The sequence below is a fragment of the Crocuta crocuta genome, unplaced genomic scaffold (assembly GCF_008692635.1).
Source record: "Crocuta crocuta isolate KB4526 unplaced genomic scaffold, BGI_CrCroc_1.0 scaffold235, whole genome shotgun sequence".
NCBI lineage: Eukaryota > Metazoa > Chordata > Mammalia > Carnivora > Hyaenidae > Crocuta > Crocuta crocuta.
The window spans coordinates 804,014-825,307 of record NW_027531285.1 but is presented as its reverse complement, the minus strand read 5'-3'; positions in this window follow the sequence as shown (position 1 = coordinate 825,307).

Sequence of the window (21,294 nt, the reverse complement as noted above, 5' to 3'; positions counted from 1 at the left end):
TATATCAAAATATATTAAAGATATGACAACAAAAATACAACTTGGGATTCTTTTTTGGTTCATAGAACCCCCCTCCCAAAAAAAACCCGGTATTTGTGGGAAACTAGTAAAATTCAAATAAAGTCTATAGCTTAGGTAAGGGTTTTACATCAAAGATAAATGTCTTGGTTTCTGAAATTGTATTGTTTCCATGTAAGACGTTAACAGTAGGGAAACCAAGGGAAAAGTACATAGAAGCTCCTCGTATTATTTTAAAAACTTCTTGGGGCGCCTGGGTGGCTCAGTTGGTTAAGTGTTCGACTTCGGCTCAGGTCATGATCTCGCGGTTAGTGGGTTCGAGCCCCACGTCGGGCTCTGTGCTGGCAAGTAGCTCAGAGCCTGGAGCCTGCTTCAGATTTTCTCTCTCTCTCTCTCAGTAGTAAATTAAAAAAAAATTTTTAACTTTTTAAAAAAAATTTTAAAAAACTTTTCTAAAAGTCTAAAAATACTTCAAATTATATACATACATATTATATATATATTTTTATATTTATATACATATACATACATATGTATGTATATATTTCATATATATATATAATGCAGGGGGCAACTTTGTGGAAATCAATATAGAACACAAGTAGTAGTCAAGATACATCATGATTACATTGCTGTTTCTAAGAACAAAGAAAGAATCTGTAAGTTTCTTGACTAAAAACCAAGTGGAGCCAAGTAAGATATCTTAAAAATAGAAAGACAACCAAATTAGCACTACTTTATAAACATGAATTCACTAGGCACTTTTTAAAGAGTTGTGAAGGAAAAAAAAAGTGTTTCTTTAAAAATATATACTTGCAGAAAAACTTTTTGCGATGTTTCTAACTGCTTTCATGATCTCATGCCATACAACCCAATTTCTTCTCTGCCACCATGTTATTTCTACAATGCAATTTTGTTATTTTATTATTTAAAGTCTTTCCATTTTAGTATTGGCCAAAAGTCCAGTGTATCAAATCATTGTTATATGGCTCATGCTGTGGACAAAAATCACGACGTGTGGCCGTACAACATATGAGCACACTTTCTGTGTGCAGACAATTTCACTCTCCTCTCTTCATTAGAGTGCTGAAAACAAACTGTCCAATCCTTGCTTTCTCTTTCCTGTTTTTCCTCGCCCTCCTTTGTTCTGTCACAAGTGACCATTATCTGCTAATGAGATGGATTAACTGGAATTGTAAATCTGAAATAAGTAACAAAAGAAACAAGGATACTCAAAATCTATTCTGACATGGAAAGTGACAGCCCCTTCTCTGTTCCACAAGGCAGAGTAGAAACCATTGTAAGAGAGCCCAGAACCCAGTCAGGCGGGTTTGTGTCTGTGCTCAATGGGAGCAGCAGTGTCTTCCCAGACAAATTCTGTCTCTGACTCTTCTGTTTCCGGACCTACTTGTTTAAGCCTCCCTAAAGCTTGATACTTTTAAAAATACATAATATCCGTTATGAAAACATCCTTTACTGCTTGCATTAGCCTGATTTTGCTTGTTGCTTGCAGCTAAGATTTCAGACTGTTTAACCCTCCTATTGTGCTTCCAAAAGATACTACTTCAGAAGCATGTCAAAGATTTGAATGAGCAAAAGCATAGAGAGGAATTTGAAAAACTTAAACGCAATAAAAACTGTCATGACTTAGAACAATGGCTCAGGTTTAAAGTGAATTACCCTATTTTCTCTATATAAAATTTACTTTTCCACATTTTATTTTAATAGATTTGAAATACGATTAGCGTGTGAATTAATTTTAGTATTTTACAAAAAGCCTTTGTAATTACAATAATGGCAAAATAAAATTTTGATGGTATCTTACTGTAGCAAGATTCTCACACAGATTGTCGTGACACCAAGGCTTTTCTTTCCAGGAAGCAAACTTATTTGTGCCGGCACAGCTCAGTTGGTTTTGGACCCAAAGAACTGAGCTGCGAACACTACATGGCATAGTTTTGTAAACATTTTTTACTTCGTTGTCTCCTATATACAGTAACATACAAACATGCAGTCTGGTTAAGTGGTTTCATGAGGGATGGGTCATGAAGGATATCATGCACACCTATAGCCAAGTTGTCTTGAGGGTTTTTGGGTTTTGTTTTTTTTTCATTCCTTATGGAGGGGACTACCACATTGCTAGCAGGGAAATTTTGTACATCTCTAACAATCCTGAGTTAATATCTATACAGTTTGTTTTGTTTTATTTATTGTACTCCTGAGGAGTCTCATACTGTGATTCTTTTCAGGATCCCAAGTTTAGACAACTGCTTAGCCAATAATAAATATTTCATTTTTCTAACTTTGCTACGTGTAAACACTTAGCAAAAGGACCTTAATTAGAAGGCCAGGGGAAAATAAATTAAAACAAGTGGTAAAAGAATGAATTTTTAAATGTAATGTCTATAATTTGACTCAATAAATTTAAACAATTTTTTTTTAATGTTTATTTTTGAGAGAGACAGAGCATGAATGGGAGAGAGGCAGACAGAGAAAGAGACACAGAATCCAAGGCAGGCTCCAGGACCTGGGCCATCAGCACAGAACCCAATGCAGGGCTTGAAATCATAAACTGCGAGATCATGACTTGAGCCGAAGTCAGACTCTTAAATGACTGAGTCATCCAGGTGCCCCAATCATGTAGCTATTCTTATAAAAGTTATCATCTAGTATCCCAAAGTAATAGTTATAGAAATTTGAGTGAGAATATTCAATAAGTAAATGATTCTGACTTATAATACCCCTTCTTATCAACCAATTGCGTTTCAGCCTGATTTCTTTAACTGATAAAATAGTGTTTAAAAAATACTTTGGCAGTTCTATCAAAGAATAGTATAAAAGAGTTAGTCTGGAAACAAGAAAGCCATGGAGGAAGAGATTTCCATAATCTATCTAATAGACTTCTCAGAGCCTAAATAAAAGGTCTGCCCAAACCTAGAAAACAAAACAAAACACTAACTGAAGTCTAATTTACACTCAAAACTTTTATTTTCATTTAGGCAAAATGTATTAAATTTTTATTGTGTGAAAGAAGTAAACTCGCATCACCAAGAAATACAGGGAGAAGCTATCAAAATAAAGTTGTCTCCTGGTTTTTATTTAAGGCGTTATGTCAAGGCATCTATTAATATCTATTACATATTTTAATAGAAAATATTAAAACAATTAAAATAAAGCATCTTCTTGAAGTTTGCATTTTATCATAAAAATTATTTGATAACACTATCTTACTTTTTGAACATGCTTTTTAAAATTGTTTTCAAAGCATACAGCAATTTTACATATTGTGTTGTATTGTCTTTATACAAGGCTAGTACATAGGTAATGAAAGTAATAACTCCATTTCACAAATGAATTAACTAATATACTTAGATACTAATTTTTAATAGCTAATTAAAAACTAAAACTAAGATTAATTGTTTTCAGAGGCAAGATTACACTGTTTTGCATACTCAGCCCTCAAAATTTGTTAACAAACCATTTCACCTCTAATGATAAATCACTTTTTTTTAACCTTTCCTTTTTTTTTTTTTTTACTTTTATTTAAATTCCAGTTGGTTAGCATACAGTGTAATATTATTTCAGGTGTATGATATAGTAATTAAATTTCCATATAACACCTAGGGTTCATCACGACAAGTGTACTCCTTAATACCCATCATCTTTTTAAGCCCCGCCACCCCCTTCCCTCTGGTAACCATCAGGTTGCTCTCTAGTTAAAGGTCTGTTTCTTCCTTTACCTCTCATTTTTACCCTATGCTCTTTTGTTTTTTTTCCTTAAATTCCACATATGAGTGAGATTATAGGTATTTGTCTTTCTCTGACTGAGAAAGTAGAATACTTAGTATAATACTCTATAGTATAATACACTATAGCTCCATCCTCGTTTTGAAATAATTTTAGACTGGGGCACCTGGGTGGCTCAGTTAGTTGAGCATCCAACTTTGGCTCAGGTTGTGATCTCATAATTTGTGAGTTTGAGCACTGCATTGGGCTCACTGTTGCTTTGTATCATCTTTCTCCCTCTCTCTGCACTTCCCCTGATCATGCTCTCTTTAAAATTTTTTTAAAAAATTAAATTAAATTAAATTAAAAAATATAATAATAAGAATTTTAGATTTACATAAGAGTTAAAATTAAAATACAAATAATTGTTACATATAATGAATTTTAAAATATATTTCATTTTTTAGATTAGTTTTAGGTAACAAAAAAATTTCTAAGATCATACAGAGTTTTTTTTTATATCCAGCAGCGAATTTCTTCCAGTATTAACACCTTACATTATCAGTATGGTGTATTTTTTAATAATTAATGAACCAATATTGATACATTATTATTAAATGAAGTTCATCTTTTATTCAAATATCCTTAGTTTGTATCTAATGTACTTTTTCTTCCCAGATCCCACCCAGGAAAATACATTACATCTACATGTCTTGTCTCCTTAGATTCCTCTTAGCTGTGACAAATGACCAGACTTTCTCTTCTTTTGATGACCTTGACAGGTTTGAGGAGTAATGGTCAGGTATTTTGTAGAATGTCCCTCAATTGGGACTTGTCTTATATTTTTCTTATGATTACCCTGTAGTAATGTGTTTTTTGGGAAAAAAGACACTCAAGAGAAAGTGCCATTTTGGTCATATCATATCAAGGGTGCATGCTATCAACATGACATATCACTGGTGGTGGTAAACTCATCACCTGGCTGAAGTACTCTGTCAAATTTCTCCACTGTAATGATTACTGCATGTGTGGGTTGTTTTTTTTTTTACCCCCTTTCTATATTATATCTTTCGGAGGGAAGCCATATACACAATATACACCTACTCCTTAAGGGTAGAGAATTTACAGTAATTAATTGGAATTTTCTACACAGATTTGTCCACCCAATTAATTAATTTATTAAAATATTTATTTATATTAGTATTGATTTATAATTATTATTTGGGTTTAACCCAGTACTATTTTATTTCATTGTTCAATTTTTTTTCAGCTTTGGCCATAGGAGCTTTTGCAGTTGCCTCCTGTGTCCCTTTGACATAACCAACAAATTTGTTGTTTCTCAGATTTTTTTTTTCTTTTTTGGGGAAGGGTTGACTTCTTTTTGGGGGGACTACAAGGTAATTCAGGCTTATCTTTTGTATTTTCTGCCCCAGTTCTAAAATCAGACTGAATCCCATAAATGTTCGTTTTCTAACTTTACTACACTTCATCACTTCCTCTCTTTCACCTTCTTTCTCTTTACAATGCTTTTAATAATCTCCTAACAACTTCTATAATTTACTTCTCTCTCTCTCTCATATATATAATATTCCTCAAATTTCAACATTTCTATTTGAATTGAAAAATACTATTACCTAATCTGCAGACCTCATTCACAATTTCAAATCATTCCTTTATTAACTTTTACAGCAGAATAAAATAATATTTCCTGGTTCAGCATCTAATAGAGAAACACTCATCACACTGATGTGATCATTCTTGTTAATAAACTTATATTGAGAGCAGCTTCACAGTTGTTTTTTTGTTTGACTATGTTTTTGTTTCATTGTCACTGATGACCTTCCATTTCTGAAATATATGAGCTTTTATTTCATGGATTGCCCTCCAATTTGGGCTGGTCTGATTTTTCCTCATGATAAGATAATGATTAACAATTTTGGCAAGAATAGCCTTATATCCAGAGTTACATGATATTGATTTGTTTCTTTACTGGTGATATTTATTTCAATCAATTGGTTAAGGTAATATCTGTTACATTTCTTAACTGTAAATTTACTATTTTTCTCCAGTTAGTTAAAAAGTACCATATAATGAGATAACTTAAACTATGTCATTTATACCTAAATGCCCATTTACTAGTTTTAGCAACCATTAATGATTTTTTTTGGCCTGAAACTCATTAGTATGATGATTTACAATTGGTGATTTTTTTAAATCCACTATTCTTTCAATATTATTAATTTTATTGTAATAAAAAGTTTTCCTTCTCTTCTATGCCTTTATTTGATTATATCAGTATGGACTTATGGATTGGTAGAAAATCAATGGTTCAAAAATGATTACTGTATATACTGTAATGCTTGATATTTCTCTGGTTTGTCAAGTGGGACTTTAAACAAAATACTTTATGTATATGTTAAGATGTGAGTTGATTGCTATATAAGTAATAGTATCTCAAATAATGATTTTCAAGAAGATAGAAATACAAAACTATCATCAAAATATAACTCTTCCTCTGCTCCATAAATTAGTATTTGCACAGCACAGTAAGAATAGAATATTAAGCAAAATTTTGACTAAAAATAACTGCCAGAAATTTTTAAAATCATTTTAGTCAACATAGGTATACTAGCTAGAAGAGCAATTTTCTTTAGTTTTTTCTTAGAAAACAATCTTAAAACAATTGAGTTGATAAAGTTAGATTTTCAACCTGAGGCTACATTTTACTATAAAAGTTTCAAATAAGGGTTGCATGCATTTCTTTTTTTTTTTTTTAATAGTTTTTTGTCAGGTTGGTGTCCGTATAACACCCAGTGCTCATCCCCACAAGTGCCCTCCTCCATGCCCATCACCTCCCTTCAACTCCCCCCACCCCATCTGACCTCAATTTCCATTTCTTTATCCTATGTTTATGAAGCTTACATTTCTCTAGATTTCATCTGGAAGTGACTTCGCATAGTAATAACTTTCTCAATCTGTAATTTCTAAAGGTAATCATCACTCCTGTTTTAGTGCCTTCCTATTGTGTTCAGTGAATTAAGAACAATAGATGATGAGGGCCAAATAAGTAATTCTCTATTACAAATCTGAATAATTGTTTCCTTGTTGTTTTTTGTTTGTTTGTGTGTTTAAATTGATGTACAATTAAAGGATTATGACAAAGAAACCAAGGAGGATCTTCTATTTTATTGCAAAAATTTTGTCAATTTTCTTCACTTTTATGTCTTTGATACTATGACCAGTGTTCTGGTTGAATACTCTAACAAAAATACAAAAGTAAAAGTTTGGAAGATATTTACCATGTTTGCTTTAAACTAGAGTTTATATCTATATCTATATATATATATATACACACACACACACATATATACTTATATAAGCATATATGTATATACATATATACACATATATACACACATATATACACATATATACAGATATACACATATATAGGTGTGTGTGTGTGTGTATGTATAATTTTAATAGTTAGACTCTCCAAATACTAGACATCTGTTCTTTATAAAAATAATTTCTAAAGATATATATATATTCTCAACATTTTTAAGCAACAGCAAACATGATTTTCTAATGAGTTGAAAGAAATATGCCTCCTATAAAGCTGAACTTAATCTAAATTTCCTGAAGAGTGTTGAAAGATGTGACTAATAATATATATCCTGCCAGAAGCTATCATCCATGTTTTCTGATAAAGAACTAAGAGCAAAAGCTTAGAATAAACCTGGTAAAAAAATGTCAGAATATTTCAAACGTAAGTGAAATCATATGATATTTTTCTTTCTCAAACAAACAAAAACAGAAACAGACTCATAAATACAGAGAACAAATTGGTTGGTGATTGCCAGAGAAGAGGAGGTGGGGGAGAGGATGGGTAAAATTGGTGAAAGGGATTAAGAAATATAATCTTTGGTTAGAAAATAAATAAGTAATGGAAATGAAAAGTACAGCATTGGGAATATAGAAGAAATAAAGTGGCAATAATGCCATATGATGACAGATAGTAACTGCACATAAGGACTTTAACATTGCACAATGTATGGAATTGTTGAATCACTATGTTGTGCACCTGAAACTAATATAACATCATGTGTCAACTATACTTCACTAATACAGGAAGAATGTGAAGGGGAGAAAAAGTCAGGGTGAACTTAACATAAAATACTGACCAACAAAACTACTATTTATTGCAAGTAGAATAATATGGGTGATGGGCATTGAGGAGGGCACTGAGTATTGGATGTAAGCCATGAAACACAAGAATCTACCCCTGAAACCAAGAGCACACTGTGTACACTGTATGTTAGCCAATTTGACAATAAATTATATTAAAATAAATAAAGAAATAAACAAACAAATAAATAAATAAAGCAAAGGCAAAAAAAAAAGGTAGCATAATGTATAACTGTAGTTTAAACTCTATATAAATAGACCCGTAAAGCCACAGCAGGTTTGTGGCCACTTTCTCATTATCTGCATCCATTCAGGTTGTCTGCTTGCCCAATAATAAAATCAGTTAATTTCACATCTATGAATTATTGTGTTCTTTGTCTACATACATTTTCTCCTTCCTTCCAATAGACACACATTGCACACAAACTTACTCTTACAAATTGGAACCTTTAAGAATTGTGTGAATTATACCATAGTATGTTATTGGGTTTGGGTTATGTGGGGCTAAATCAGAAAATCAATCACTTATAACTTTTTTGAATGTACATCCATAAGGTGTCTACCATGCAGTCATTCAATGATGTATGTTCCAAATACAGTTAATTTCAAAGTTTTTTGTTCTTTTGCTTAAATATAAAGAGTTATCGATGACTATTCTGATCTGCATCACTGATAAGGCAAAGAATGGTGGGGAATGTTGGTAAACATCTTTATTCTGATATAGGCTACTCAGCGAGATTCTTTAATGAAACTTCCACTTTATAGATAGGGCTACAAAGTTGGTGTTTCTCCTTTTGCCTCTCAGAACTCCCAAGCAGTAAGGAGAATGAAAAAGAGACATGTAAACTTTAACTTCGGTGAAATCCAGAAAGCCTGAACCTGCAAGCCACGAAATAGAAAAAAAAGATGTGTGAGAAGCAGAGATTATTAAGCCAAAGAGTTGGAGAAAAATGTCAATAGCTGCTATTCTCAGAAAGCTCCAACATAATATACCTTTCACCTGTGACGGGTCAAGAAGAAACAACAGAACCAGTTTTGCAGTAGAATTGGCATATGCTTTTTACATGAGCTCCCTTGGATCCACTCTAGTCTGCATTGCAGAGAAGGCAGCAATAATTTAAAATGCGTGCAGACAACCTATAATTGTAGAAAGTAGTGTAGCTATTGTATATGGTATTGGGGAGAAGAGATAAATGGCAATGAGAACATTCACACAATTTTCTATTTCCATTGGCTAATTCCATTCAATTATACAAACACAAAACATTATAAAGGATACAGCTTGGGGAAAAAAGGCTTCAGCAGTTGGAAAAGTAAATAGACTCCAAACAGAATATAAGAATGTATCAAAATGTTGCCATAGAGCAGGAATGGACAAACTTCTTTAATGGACCAGATAGTAACAATTTTAACGATGGGAATCACATAGTCTCTGTTGCAACAAGTTTTTGCTATTGTAATGCAAAACTGTCATAAGTTATATGTAAAAAAAATGGGCATGGCTGTTTCCCAATAAAACTTTATTTATGGAAACGGAGACTTTATTTATATAATTTTTACATATCATGAAATGTTAGTCTTCTTTTGAATATTTAATCTTTTTTTAAAAAAATTGATGTTTATTTATTTTTTAGAAAGAAAGAGTGAGGCAGAGGCAGAGGGAGAGGGACAAAGAATCCTAAGCAGTCTCCGTGCTGTCAGCACAGAGCCTGATTCAGGGCTCGAACTCATGAACTGCGAGATCATGATCTGAGCCTGAGCTGAAGTCAGACACTTAGCCAGCTGATTCACCCAGGAGCCCCTTCCTTTGAATGTTTTTAGGCAACGTGAAAATGGAAAATGCCTTCTTAGCGCATAGGCTATATACAAACAGGCAATGGAGATATTTGGTTTGCAGGCTGTAATTGGCTCATCTTTGCCATAGACTATAATAAAATCATAAACAAATATTCTTCCAAAGCTAAATATCAGCACATGTATCAAAGCCCTTGTCAATATTAAATAGTAGCATAAAATAGAGACATTTAAAAAACTCATTTGAGTCCTGAGTAAGTAAATTTCAGCTGGTAAAGTTCAGGAAAGAACCGTAAAAAAATAATATATAAGCATTATGTAAACATAGTAATGGTACAAACAAAAATAAATATACCTTGCTGAGAATATTCAAAGGCATAGATGAAGTTTTCATGGGTATATGAGAAGTCAAGAAAAGACAAGGAAAAGGAGTTGGGAAGTAGTAAAGAAAATGATGGTTATGAGGGTCTAGGTAAACACCCTAAAGAAAGAATATGGAAAAACGAGACAGGAAAATATTTTGTGATGATATAATTCTGATAAACTTTCAAGGGCAGAAGAATATGGAGGGTCAATAGGTCATTGTGCTACTTTTCACTCCTACTTTACCAAGATAAAGACAGCACTCAGTGAGGCTAGGTGTTGGCCAGAACAATTGAAAGAATGGAGTGACATCAGCTGAAATCCAGAATATAGTAATTACATTAATTGAGGAGGAAGGGAAGACAGGAAGCTAATTTTTTAAATGCTTATTTGTGTATATCTATGTTCATATTTTAAATTCATTTCATGAATTCAAGAAATCCAATTGGGGTCATTTTTTGTTTTGATAAAACTTTATTGGAGAAAGAATATTTTGAATGACTGTAGCCTTTGAATATTCAGTTGAAAGGAGTTAAAAATTATAGAATGTCAAAAAAAACATGGAAATTGAACTAATATATATGACCACTTTTTAACATGATAATGATTTCAAAAATATTGACAATAACATGAATATTGGCAATACTGGTTAAGTCATTAAACACATTTAATTTCCATAGATAACACAGTCATTGAAAATAGTTCTTCTGGGGCCCCTGGGTGGCTCAGTCGGTTAAGTGTCCGACTTCGGCTCAGCTCATGATCTCACAGTTCGTGGGTTCCAGGCCTGCACTGGGCTCTGTGCTGACAGCTAGCTCAGAGCCTGGAGCCTGTTTCAGATTCTGTATCTCCCTCTCTCTCTGACCCTCACCTGCTCATGCTGTCTTTCTCTCTCTCAGATATAAAAATAAAACAAAAAAAAAATTAAAAAAGAAAATAGTTCTTTTTCGTTAGTTTATTTGCATATTTTTATCAAAATCAATTTTATTAGAAAATTATAAAATTTCATGTAAAAATCTATTTCTTGAAAATCACTTTACATTTTCTAAATAGATTAGTTTAAATCAACAGTAAGGGTATATTCAATCAATACATTTCATATTTAAACAATATCAGCTAAAAGTATGAACAATAAAACTTCTGCAAAGTTTTCTATTATTTATTGTTAATCTAAAGAGTCATCCCATAATAACATTATACATGTCATTTCAAATAGCGAAAACTTTACATTGATGAGAACTAAGATATAGTTATTTTTACAGAAAATCTCCCTTCATGGAAAGTAGAGTAGTAGCTTATTCCTATTGAAACACAGTTTGAGATAATATACACTGGACAAAGGCATAATAACATACTAAATTAAGATAGATTGGGTAAATAAATTAGTAAATTTTTGGAGATGAATTTTAACTCAGGCAACAGTAGTGTGAATTCAGTTTTTTACAAAGATATAAGCTTCAAACATGGAATTTCCAAAATAGTAGTGTCTTAACTAAGATTATGGAAAAATAGACTAGATTTTGTTAATTTTTGCCTTTTCATTTCCTACAAATCTCATTCCTTTGCAGTAATATTTTTATAAGATTGTTTTTATAAGATTATTATTTCTCTCTCTCTCATTTACAAATCAGGAGTATAGAGACATTTCTTTCTTTCCATCATGACTCTTAATCAGAATAGGTTATTTTTACATAAAGATTACAAATTATAATTCTAAAATAAATGCTTTTTGGGGCACCTGAGTGGCTCAGTCTGTTAAGCGTCCGACTTTGGCTCAGGTCATGGTCTCACAGTTAGTGGGTTCGAGGCCTGCGTCAGGCTCTGTGCTGACAGCTCAGAGCTTGGAGCCTGTTTCAGATTCTGTGTCTCCCTCTCTCTCTCTGACCTTCCCCTGTTCATGCTGTCTCTCTCTCTTTCTCTCTCTCAGAAATAAATTTTAAAAAAATAAAAAATAAATTAAATAAATGCTCTTTCTTTGCCAATAATTAAANTTGGTTTTTAAAAATACTCCCCCCCACCCCCCACATGCCCACAATACAGATTTTGGGTATATATCAGTTTGAAAATGATGTGGTGTGTTAAAAGCATGGTATATAAAAATAAAGATTGCTAGGGGTGCCTGAGTGGCTCAGTTGGTTAAGAGTCTGTGACTTTGGCTCACGTCATGATCTCACAGTTTGTGTGGGGGCAGTTTGAGCCCCACATTTGGCTCTGTGCTGATAGCTCAGAGCCTGGAGCCTGCTTTGGATTCTTTGTCTCCCTCTCTCTCTGCCCCTCCCTGCTCATGGTCTGTCTCTCTCTCAAAAATAAATAAACAACAAAAAATAAAATATTAAAAATAAGGATCTCTTTTTATAAAGTCAAAATCCATTAGCTTAAAATATAATTAGAGAAAATAAGTCACCTGAAGCTTAGATTATTATGTTTGTTAACGTTAAAATCCAGAAAAGAATTAGTAGTAGTCTATTTTAATGGCAGAAGCTCCCAGAATAGTTTCATAACAATGGTACTAAGTAATTTTATGTTTAATGAGGACCATGTTAATGAACTGGAATCTCAAATTCAGCAAGTATCAAGTATATGCATTGCAAGGAGACAAAATATCAGGTGTGCATGGAACTAGCAATTACAGCAGTGGGATCTAAATCAAGACATATTGACAAAACACTGAAAAATACAGAATATTGCTTAAATGAGATTACACTTAAAGATATCAAAGCAAAAGGAAACCACTCAAGCAGTTTAAAATACATTTGATAAGAATTACAATGTTTTCTAAGTTGTATACATGAGTAGCCTGTGATTCTTATTTTATCTTGAATACCTTATATAGCTATGCTTTGGAATTTAAGCAAAAAGAAAAAGAAAATACGGATTCAATGCCAGGCAGTTTGTACTCTTTTAGCTTCCAATTTTGTTAGCATACCTACTATTTTCCTATACTAGTGCTTTTTAAAAATATATTTATGACAACTCAGTTTTTCAGCAAGATTATTCACTATGTCATATGTCCATTATTTGGGGTGGTAATGATAGTGCACTATTTTCCATTCCCTATACTTTTTTTAAATTTTTAAAAAAATTTTTAAATGTTTTATTTCTAAGAGAGAGACAGACAGACAGACAGATAGTGTGAGCAGGGGAGGGTGAGAGAGAGAGGAGACACAGAGTCTGAAGCAGGCTCCAGGCTCTGCGCTGTCAGCACAGAGCCCAACACAAGGCTCGAACCAAGGAACCGTGTGATCATGACCTGAGTCGAAGTCGGACGCTTAACCTACTGAGCCCCCCCAGGCGCCCCATTACCTATACTTTTTAAATTCCAACTTCAAAATCCTGAAATTAAACTCAAGATAATATAATCTATCTACAAATATACTTTAAAAACAAATAATGGAACAAGGAGAAATATCTTGAAATACATTTACAGTGAACTAATATGTATTTAATATATAAATGCTTGGACAAAACTCCATGAAAGACATAATGAGGTAGTCAAATGCCTGCATCAATATGCAATCATCATATGAAATGTCCATAATTTCAACAAATGTGGACAAATACAGGGTTGTTGTATTGCTGGCTCTCATACAGTAAACATTGCTATTTATGACATGGCTTTTTAAAGGTAAGTATCCAAAGAATACTCTTAGCTACAGTTCCTTGTATTTGTTGTTTCTTTAAAAGATCATTGATTTTTTACAACCGAGCAAAATACTCTGTTTACTGTAAAATGCGGTTAGACTATAGACTTCAGTATACATAAACAGACTGCTCACTGATCTGAATGTCCAGCAGGACATATGAGAGTCAAATGGGTTGAGGGGTGATTCTTTGTTTTACATGACATTCTGTAGGCTTCCCTGCAGGTTTCTGCTGAAATCATTGTGATAACAAAAAAATGCCAGTACTCAAATACTGTCTGAGGAATCCCGGTGAAAAGCAATAGCATAGGTGCACCTGCATCGCAAGATGGTTTGTGGATGAAGTCTGAGTATAAAGGCAGAAGCAATGGAGAGAACACGGAAATGTCTCTTATAAAGATACCAGCGTAAATTTATGCTTGTGAAGATAGAAGGTGACGCTACCAGGCTGAACTTACAAACAACATATTCTTGAGAGAGAGGGACATCAGCAGTGCTTATTTATGACTCAGATGACAAGTTTGGGCACAGTGGGACATTGATCAATCTATTTTTCTGAGGAAACTCATGTTGCTCCACCACAATGACAACAGAAGGGAATGAAGTATTCCTCTGGTGCAGAAAGGACATTGCAGCCTTTAAGAATGGTACTCTAAGGGAGCTAGTACCCTAGAAAGAAGATTGGGCATTCTATAGTCTAAAGTCACTCCATAGGCTATAGATATGAAAGAGAAGGTGAGAGAATAAAGAACTTCAAGAATATCACAAAATAACTGAGAGAGGTTTTAAACTAGATTGAAGAACATCATGCCAATGAGAATTGAGTACTGACGCTAATATGGTTTCATATATACTAGAAGCTGATAGTTCTGATAAAAATCCCAACTATGTTGGTTTAACTAATTAAAAAACATATTAATTTCTATTAAGCATTCTGTGTCCTCAGGAGATGAATTCTGGTGGATGTTCTTCCACAGTAAAAGAAACAAAATAAGTACAAACAAAATCCCTGTTCCCTAATTCCACAGGGATTTTGAAATCCATATGATTAACAACAGCAACAACAACAAAAACCCCTAGGTAATGTAATAATACCTGTGTTATGAATGAAGATTAAGTGCGTCCTCAATAAAGCTTTAGTCTCTCTGGAAAAGATGAACAGAAAACTAGATCAATCAAGGAACCATGTGGGGAGTGCCAAGCTATGAAGCTTAATAGTGATATGACTCAGAGAACATGGAAAGTTGTTAAGAAGGTCCTAATGCCTTTCACTTAGAACTTGTATTTGATCAACAGACATTGGGAACTGTTAAACAGATGGCAGATTATGGAGGAGGGCAAGGAGATTGTTAAAATACATAAATTAAACGGCCTAGCATCATGCCTAGTATTGATTTCAATACATTGAACTAATGAAATATATAGTATGTAAAGATGATTCTGATAGCTAAGCATTTTACACATTATAAATATTTTTTTAACTTTTTAAAATTTTTTGAAGTAATCTCTATACCCAGTGTGGAGCTCGAACTCACGACCCCAAGATCAAGAGTCACATGCTCTTTCAACTGAGCCATACAGGGGCCCCAGCATTATACACTTTGGAAGGAAGTTACTATGTACAGAACACACCTAAGAAGTGGGATTTATGATCCCCCTCCTTTGGAGCAGAGCTCTACTTAAGTTGTTTGGAATTCTGTTTGGGAGATTTGCCATACATACACACATACATACTCTTTTCCTCCATTGACTTATTCATTCATTTATTTATTTATACCAACATGAACTTATGAATACTTACTTTATACTTTGACTTACTTTATACTTTGATCCAGTGCAGTTTTATGTATTTTCTTGCTCAAATTGCTAGAGATTTGGCCATTGAAACTCATTCAGTTGGCCCTTTAACTAAACTCCATCAACGTGTGTACGTCTATGTGTGTGTGTCCATCCATGCACGTTCATGTGCCAGGACTTCCTTAGTGTTTGGCATTACAAGATGTTACAGGCTTATCCTGCATATTTCCTGTTCTAGTTTTAGAATCAACCATTTCTCCAAGAATCCCTGGCTATTTTCATTGGAGAACTATATTAGAAACCAGGGCACTAGGTGTAAGGTGTCTTCTTTTGATGATAATTAACACCTGTGACTTACAAACAGCTGGAGTATAAAACGCAGCCCTCAGGACGACCCAGAGGCTTTTCTGGGTTTTAAACACTGCAAAATTCACAGACTTGCTATAATCTTTGATTTAAAGCTTCTTCTGCTTATTGAATAAATTTCCAAGTAGTTTCCATTTTAGAAGTGCTACATAGTAGTTCAGAATCTGAATTCCAGTCGCATCACTAAGTGGCAGGATATTCAATTTATGATTCTTTCCTTATCTGTAAAATACTAATATTAATATTGCCTCAGTTGTTCAATCATAAGGATTAAATAAACTATATGTAAAGTTTAAAACAGTGCCTTGTATATAGTAAGCAATCTATATAATGCTAATATTATCTACATCCTTAAAGCTAACAATATTATTATTTGCGTATAGTAACGTGTAGGAGCTGGACCTAGATGGGTATACAAACACTCAATAGTGGTTTATTTTCTGTTTTTATATTTATTCATCCAACATGTATTCACTGAGAGCTCTGTAGAGCTACTGGAGATACAATGATAAACAAAAAAAAAAGAACAACAAGCCTTTAAAATGAGGATTATGAAGAGTTCTAAGTTAGTTTTCTATCTACATTTTGGTATATACTACATTCAGTATTTTAATGAATTAGCTTTTAATTATCAATAGAACATCTAAATCGTGATCCCCACAGATGGCTTAGAAAAATGACGGATAAGTCTGGATGACAGGCACCTTTATATTTTAATTTTAATTGAACAAATTCTGTACAGTACAGAATGCATTGGTTCTATCATTGGAATATATTGTCTTTCCACTTATTTTTTAAATTTATTTTTAGCAGATAATGTGAGTCTAAACCTTAGTTAATAAATTTTCTTATTAATCTAAGCTAAAATACTTAAAATATTCATCTAAGTAATTTTGAGGCTACAACATTTTTAAATGGATAAAATATTTTATTCTATCAACTCAAATATTGGATGAAAAAAAGCCAAAATAAATTTAAATCATTTATTGGGCTTCACCAATCAATTTAAACAACTGAGTGCTCAGGTAAATAAGTGTTCTAATTGGTTTCGTGTCCAGAGCTCTGAAATCTCTGTCCTCTCATTAAAATCTTTTTGGAAGCATGGACTTGCAACACATTTCTCGATGTATTTATGTATATCTCGGACCTTTTATTATTGTTTCTCTTTAATTTGCTTCATTTTTCTTATTTTATCTCTTAGATTTTTTTCTATTCTGTCTCTTTCAGGTTAAAATGTTCACACCTGAATTTTTAATTCAGGACCTCAATTCAGAAAGTGCTCATGGTAGGGAGGTTGGAGGGAAGGCAAGCTTGGGTAGTAAAGGTCAGAACTTGATAAACATGCTCCTGGAGGCTACACTACACATGTCGACCTTCTTTCTAAATCTTCTATTTTGCAAAATTGGTGATACTGTTATTAAAAGAGGATTCCTTTTTTGTGTTCTTTTTATGTTCCCAGTTTCATTAGCTTTCATTTCCCTAGACTGAATTTCAAAACCCACTTAACTACCCAGGCTTCTCCGGTTTATCAAGTCATTCCGATTTTTACTGTTCAGCTCCTTTGCAGTAATTGGCTCACTGCTCCTTTCCAAAAATCAGCAGATCACCTCACCTAACGCACACACACTCTTTGTACCAGGTGGCTGTGTGCGCTCCAGTCCCCTGACGGTGCCTGTGAAACATTCCATCTCCAATTTCTCAGCAAGTTTTTAAATCCACTCACAGATTAACCTTGACTAGCCTATATTTTCTAGTGACTAGAACTCAGTAGAGGTCTTCTAAGAGTGAGATAAATCAGGGCTCAGTTTTTGTGTCCTAAATACCAAGCATTCATTCTCTTCCTTTTTTTCCCCCTTTGCTGCTCAGGAGTTGTTTTAGTGAGTTGTTCTGAATGTACAATGTTATTAGATATTAAAATCCACATACTCACACACACATACTCACACATACACAGTAAACAACTTTCCTTCAACATGATTCCACAAAAGTTTGCTGGTTTTAGAAGCAGACTATATTAATTAAATCTTTTGATTACTTACCATTCAAATATTACCTCAATTCAAGCCCATCTCCCACCTATTTAGGGCACAACAGATTGTTTCCCAGACCATTTTACCAGTGACCCTCATCTGGAGAGCTAACTATTTTTTTGTGTTTTTTTTTTTTTTGTCTGTGTCTTTAATCCATCTTTCCAACTTTTCTAATTAAATTATATTAGTTTGGATAATTTGAAAAGAATGATAGTAATTCTAATGCATTGGGTTCTAGACTTAAAATACAGTATGTTTATCAATGGATTTAAAACATTATCTTTAGTGAATTTATAACCCAGCCTCAATAAATCTATTACAATTTATTCAAATCAATGAAGTTTTACAACTACTGCCATTAATTAAGTGGTGGAACTCAATGGCTGTCTAATTAGTGTGATATACTACAAGCATACTTTATTTCGGAGGAACATGGAATAGGTTATTGGTGGAATCTACAGAAAAAATATAACTTCATTTGTAGCCCCTTTATAATCCAATATCAATTTTTGTGTAACTTTGTAGAGAATGTATTCAGACATTAGCTTCCATACTTCAATATAGTTCTCACATTTCAAATACTCAATTTTTATTAAATGCAAACATGCATGTGGTATACGAAGAGCCCTCTGAACTTGCCTTCCTATGCTCAATGTGAATTTCATGTCTTTTCTGGTTCTCGGACATTCCACATGCTGTCTCTAACTATACCTCAGTGCTGTCAATATTTATCAGTTTTTCCCTTGATGTAAGCATGAGTTTTTGTGTAAGTGCTTGAATATTACGTTTTGATTCTCTTACCTTATAGAAAACTTTAAAAAATTATATGACTTTAAAGTCTTTGTATTTGTGATCCTACATTTAGATAAATATAGATATTATTAGGTATGTCCAAAGTTCTGACTTTTAAGCCTTAATTAGATCCTTTATAGATATGACCTGTCACTTGTATTCGCCTATGGATATAAAAAACAGAACGTGTAAAACATTCTAGAAATATACTGTAGAGAATTAGGTTTCTCAGTATAGTAAACGGCTTTCAGATCCTTTATATATAACACATGAGGTGCCCTCTGACTAAGTATCCAATGAAGGCTTTTCCTATACCTCTCTGACTCTGTCCAAAAAATGAAGAAAAAAAAAAAAAAGAAAGCCAAACACCTTTTTCTTCACTAAATGACAATTTTTAATCATCTCAATTTCCTTCAAACTTTATACTATTTTCTTTCATCAAAATAAATGTCACTGTATTTCAATTTTGTATCCATGTATTTACATGTCTGGTCACAAGATGCACATCTAATTATAATGTGGCATTATTAAATGGACTATTGACTTAAATGTGGGGTTTATGGTGATTAAGATGAATATATGGCTCTAAAGCAAATTGATTATACTCTAAATAGCTGTGCACATTTCAAAAAGGGGATTGCTCAAGCTAAAATATAATCTCAACAAAAACAGACCCATTTACATATTCTATCCTATTACTTTGTTTGGAATAAACATGCAAGTAATCAGCCTAACCTGCAATGAACTATTTTATGGGATTCATAAACACACCCAGATCATGACCTGGCATATCATTTTTGACTATTAAAAAGCTGGCTCATTTTCTGACTATTTCATCTTGGGAAATGGGTAGCTGTATCCAGTAATAGCATGAATACAGCAGACATAAAAACAGTTCAAAATATGCCTTGTTCAGGCTTACTGTAAAGTTCATATAGAGTCACTTTTCCTTCATCCATTTCTTCTTTTTTTTCTTAGTTTATTGTCAAGTTGGTTTCCATATAACACCCAGTGCTCATCCCCACAAGTGCCCTCCTCCATGCCCCTCACCCCACTTCCCCTCTCCCCAACCCCCATCAGCCCTCAGTTTGTTCTCAGCATTCAAGAGTCTCTCAGGGTTTGCCTCCCTCCCTCTCCCCGACTATTTTTCCCTTTACCTTCCCCTATGGTCCACTGTTAAGTTTCTCCTGTTCCACATATGAGTGAAAACATATGGTATCTGTCCTTCTCTGCCTGACTTATTTCACTCAGCATAACACCCTCTAGTTCCATCCATGTTGCTACAAATGGCCAGATTTCATTCTTTCTCACTGCCGTGTAGTATTCCATTGTATCAATATTCCACATCTTGATCCATTCATCCGTTGATGGACACTTAGGTTCTTTCCATGTTTTGGCTATTGTTGAGAGTGACACTATGAACATTGGAGTACATGTGCCCCTATGCATCAGCACTCCTGTATCCCTTGGGTAAATTCCTAGCAGTGCTACTGCTGGGTCATAGGGGAGTTATATTGTTAATTTTTTGAGGAACCTCCTTACTGTTTTCCAGAGGAGTTGCACCAGTTTACATTCCCTCCAACAATGTAAGAGGGTGCCCATGTCTCCACATTCTCGCCAGCATCTAGATTCTCCCGATTTGTTCATTTTAGCCACTCTGACCAGCGTGAGGTGGTATCTTAGTGTGGTTTTGATTTGTATTTCCCTGATGATGAGGGACGCTGAGCATCGTTTCATGTGTCTGGCTATCTGGATGTCCTCTTTGGAGAAGTGTCTGTTCATGTCTTCTGCCCATTTCTTTACTGGATTATTTGTTTTTCAGGTGTGGAGTTTGGTGAGTTCCTTATAGATTTTGGATACTAGCCCTTTATCTGATATGTCATTTACAATTATCTTTTCCCATTCCATCAGTTGCCTATTAGTTTTCTTGATTGTTTCCTTTGCCATGCAGAAATTTTTTTTTAATCTTGATCCTTCATCCATTTTTACATGATGCTTGACTATGTGGCAAAGTTTTGTTAATAAAATCACTGGGAACTTAAGAATATGAGAAAACTTTAAAATATTCTTCTAAGTATGCAATCGCTCAGATTGTTTTTAGGTGAGCCGAATGGTTCAGCTAAGTAAATATTATTTAAATAAATGTTTGGTCTAATGAGCTACAGGAAGTGTGGTTCTCTGATCAGTTATGCATCACCATGGATCTTGTTGGAAATGCAGACTCTCAGGCTGGCTTTTATCTGTCTATTTCAGAGTGGGCATTGTCAAAAGATACCATAGATGATTCTGATGCATGTTAATGTTTGAGAAGTTCTGCTCTGTTTGATTACTCATGTAGTTAGTGTTTGAACCTAAATTCTATTTATTCTGAATCAACTTTGTTCCCATTCAATTGTGACTATGCACAGTTAAAGAGAAGATGACATCAGATTTTTTATCATTTATTTAGTCAGCATGGCTTAATAAGTACTAGGATGCGTCAGGCTCTGTGCTAGGTTTGGATTGTACAAAGGTAGCAAGAAAGCAGCTCATGCTGTAGGAATGCCGGGTCTGGTGTAAGGACAGATGGAGGAATAAAG